Source organism: Myotis brandtii, unplaced genomic scaffold (assembly GCF_000412655.1).
Source record: "Myotis brandtii unplaced genomic scaffold, ASM41265v1 scaffold647, whole genome shotgun sequence".
NCBI lineage: Eukaryota > Metazoa > Chordata > Mammalia > Chiroptera > Vespertilionidae > Myotis > Myotis brandtii.
The window spans coordinates 86,966-91,557 of NW_005370500.1; positions in this window are offsets into that span (position 1 = coordinate 86,966).

The window sequence follows — 4,592 nt, forward strand, 5'->3', positions numbered from 1 at the left end:
TGCAGCCTATTTTAAACTTTATAAAGGACTTTTCTCTCTACCACCAAATAATCTGTGAAAACATCCTTTTTAACAGCTGGATTATCTTTGACCTTCTTTGTTTACCACCACCCCCCCCCTTCATTAATTTTATTGCCTTTTTGCTTTCAAAAATGAAGATAAGATCAATATTTTTGTCCTTAATACTCAGTTCTCATTATTTCCTGAAAATGTGTTGTAGAGAGGAAACTAGAGGGTGAGGACACTCATACTTTAAGGGCCTCATTCCCACTGCAAAATGGTCCCGCATTCCTTCAGCAGATGTGCACTGAGCCGCTGATGCTCCCGAGCTGTGGGTCCCCAGGGCCCTTTCGACGGGGCAGTGACATTTCATCACCTTTGAGGTTGGCTCCTGGACATGTGTTCCCAAGCCCCATAAGGGCACAGGGCGCCCTGTGCAGAGGGGAGGGGGCCATATCTCTAACTCTGGCTGGGGACTGAACATGATGGCAAGGGTGTTTTCTGTGTGCCACTCCCTTGTAGGGACTGATGGGGCATCATGGTGCCCTGTGGGGCCTGGGCTGAGAGTCAGGAACAGGCTTCTAGCTCAACTCTGCCTTCACCAGCAGCTTGACCTTGGCTAAGCCTTGTCCCTGACTGGGCCTCAATCTACCCATCTGTCAGAAGACAGGATTTGGCTCTAATGTTTCCACTGTCCTCTCCTCCTGCCTACCCCTCATCTCCCTGCCTCTGTCCCAAAGCCCGGTGTTCTCTGTGGAAACCAGTTCCCTGCTGGAAATGAGAAGCAAGAGGGGAGAGAAGAAGATGGCTCCTGTGGAAGGGCGGGGGTATGGACCTGTGACCGTGTGGCAGAGCTTGTCTGGTGCTGCTGGAGAGCTCAACCATGTGGCCTTTGTCCAAGAGCTAAGCTGTGTCAACACCTAAACACGCAGAGACAACCAACAAAACACATAATGCACATATACCCCCCACAGCACGAGTACATATACACCCCACATATATATGCAACACACATATGGGCACCCATGGACCCTCAACACACAGAGTACACACACACACACACACACACACACACACACACACACACACACACACACACACACACACACACACACACACACACACACACACACACACACACACACACACACACACACACACACGAATCAACTTCATGGTTAAGTCTGTCTGGCTCTGCTCTGGTACCAGGCAAGTACCTGTTCTTGGTAGGTGCTGGCCCAGGTACCTGGCTTGCCAATACTTTCTTAGAAGCTTGTCAGTAGGTGGGTATTCAAGGGACAGGACAAAAGGAGATGTATGGGGGTGGAGGGAGTGAGCAAGCAAGGAAGACAGAATTATCAGCAATTAAGGTAGCCCCAAATGCTCATGTGAGTGGGTGCTGCTCATTTACTCCCCCGAGGTTTGCCGAGCACCCACGGTACAGCAGCCCCTGATCATCCCACCCACTGGGATGCATTGGGACAAGCCAGGCTGTCTTGGCCCTTGGGGTTGCCAATAAAGGGCAGACAGACAGTGAACACACACACACACACACACACACACACACACACACACTGTGCAATTCTGTTTCCACCCCCATTTGGCATGGAGGAGATTCAGGATTGTCCAGGCAAAGTGACCGGCTAAAGTCACTCACACAAGGTTCTGATACCAGTTTCCTCTCTGAGTTGGTCTCCACCTGAGCCCACTTCCACGTGACCCCTCCGTGCAAAGGTCAGCTGGGAACCTCCAGGAAGCCCAGGGCCAGTGTTGCCTGAGGCCAGCAGAGGTGAGGAGGACAGAAAAAGTACCAGCAGTCACCTGCCACTCCAACTCACTCATGCCTCAGTATCCCCATCTGTCACATGGGCTGTGGTGGGGCTGCACTGAGGTACTGCGGACTGGACCCGAGGCATATATGTTGAATGATGAAGCTGACCAATATGCGAATATGCAGGGCCTAGGGCAGGGCCTGCCACCCAGGCAGTATCCAATGAACATTAGCTCTTGTTACTGATTAAAAGCAAAACAAGACAAAAAAAATAAAACATGAAGTCCAAAGATGCAAATCTGGGAATGTTGACAGGCCGATTAAACCACAGGCAGGACTTGGGGGGGGGGGGGCGATGAGTCAGCTGGCCAGATTTCCAGCGCTGGGAAGTCAGCAGGAGAGGTCCCTAAACCCTAGGGCTGGGATTGCTTCTGAAACAGCAGCTCTGTCCTCAGGCCTGGGGCTGCAGGAGGTGAGGGGACATGGCTGGCCCTGAGGAGGCTGGGATCTGCTTTGTCCCACTGCTGCCCTTCGCCCTTCGTTGACTCAGCCCAGCACTTTCCACAGTGCTCAGCAGGCGCAGTCCGATGTGGCCAGCCACCCTCAGCAGGGGCCAAAGCCCATGCTGGCGTCCCCAGCTTCCTGCCGGCTGCCAGGCTGCCAACGAGGGCCGGCATCCCAGTAGGACTGACTACAGGATCTGCAAGTCCCTTTGTTAAAAAATGATTAATTATTAAGAATTTCAAGATGGTGACAGTAGAGCATTAAACAGAGCACAGGGCGCGGTACCTGCACCAGCTGGCCTTGCCCCCAGCCCAGCAAGGCCTCCTGACTGGCTGAGACTGGACTTTCTCTCTCTAAAGGCCCCCCTGTGACAGATCCAACCCACACTCAGGGCAGACAGGGCACGTGCTGTCTGGAGGCCCAGAAAGGCGTGTCCCCAGCAGTCGTCTGGGGACACATGCGCTTTTCACAATCCCATGACCCGTAACCAACCTGGTTGAGCAATGTGTCCCCAATCCCAGACTTCCTGGGACCCTGAGGATTCCTTCATTCCTCCTCTACCAAGGGCTTTGTCCTGGGCACCTGTGTCCCCTGGCATGAGACTCCCTCTCAGCTGTCCCACCTCCCCAGAGAGGCCACCCTGACCCCTTGGGCTCCAGCTGGGTCCAGCCAGGGCCCTTTGTATTTTTCCCAGCTCTTGTCCCTCCCTGAAGCCATCACCTGGACTTAGGTGTTTACAGACCCACAAGAATGAGTCCCAGGAGGGCAGGGAATTGTACTGCCCCAGACAGATGCTCCGTAAATATGAGTGGAATAAAACACCTCTCTTCAGGTATTTCCTAATCCCCACCCCCCAGGCCTCTAGCTCATCGTCACCATATCTGAAGTGACCTAGTGTAGCTACCAGTTTGCATGGGGGCTTAGAGTCTCCCCTGCCCCCCACAATGCCACATGAGGACAGGTGCCCAGTGTCCAGCACGAAACCTGGCCCTGAATGGGGAGCATAATATTTACTGACAGAATGAAGGAAACTTCTTTTTCTGATTTGTGGCCTCCCTCCCATATGGGCTCAGGCTGGCTCAGCAGAGGTGGGCCAACACCCATACTTCCCCAACCCCCCAACCCCCTTAGAGTGAGGCTCTCCCATTGGGGCCAGTAACACCTCCTCGTGTGCCCGGCCTGACAGTGGGTGGCATCGCTGATCCCTAGCACCACACAGGGCGGTGCCTGGCACACGTCTTTGGAGATACAGTTGTGACCACCATGCCTGTCACCCTGTGTTAGGCCTCCGGGCGGAACCAACTTTGGAACCAGGGCTGAGACCACTAACCAGTTCCAGGTGCCACCATCAGAACAGTGGTGTCACATTGTAGGTACCCAATAAATATGGCCAGTGCTCTTCCCAGGCCCATCGACCAGAGCTCTATGTGGGTAGGGTGTTTTTTTTGGGGGGGTGGGGGGGGGGTTAATCTACTAAATTCACTGGTTATTTTTGCCTGCTGGCGGTTTAACCTGGATTGCCTCATTTCCCAGGCGATCGATGTGTGTGTGTTTCCGCTTACCAGACAGGACAGATGTCTGCGAGGGACTCGGAGGAGGGCAGGGGTTTTGCCTGGCATGGCTGAGTTCCCAGCACTCAGGGCTGAGCTCAGGGAACGTTTGTTGATTGAATGAATGGAAGAATGGCTGAAAGGAGGGGCCGTGGTGGTGGTCTCCTTTGGCCTCAGAAATGAGTGGGGTCCAAGGTCAGCCCCAGGCCCAGCCAACATGTTCAGGGTCCTCCCTCCTTCAGCTTTTCTCCAAGCTGCAGAGGCCAAATTGCAGCAAACCTATCCCCTGCCCCTCTGTGGACCGGCAGGTGAAGTTGACCCCTCCTCAAGGTGGGGGCTGAGTCTGCCCTCAGTGCTCTCCCCATCCTGGCCTTGGGCTCGGACTTCTCCAAACCAGCGATGGTCAGTGCCTTTGACCTCTACTGTACCGGCACTTGTGGCTCCCCTAGAAAGCTCCCGCCAGTCCATCACCCTCCAACGTTTCCTGCTCACCCTGATAAGAGAGCAAGAGGCATCCTGGGGAGCAGTGCAGGGAGAGAACTCGCCCACTTCCCCGGCCCCTTTCTCTTCTGCAACACTGTTGGTTCCAGTCTGTGGAAAGGAAATAACTTTTAGAACCCTTTCCCCCTTCCACCCCCAACACAAAAATAATCTCTGCTCATTACTGACACTCCAGGCATTACAGGGGCGTGTGGCTATTTAAAGAATTAGATGTGTGTGTGCGTGTGTGTGCGTGTGTGTGCGTGTGTGTGTGTGTGTGTGTGGTG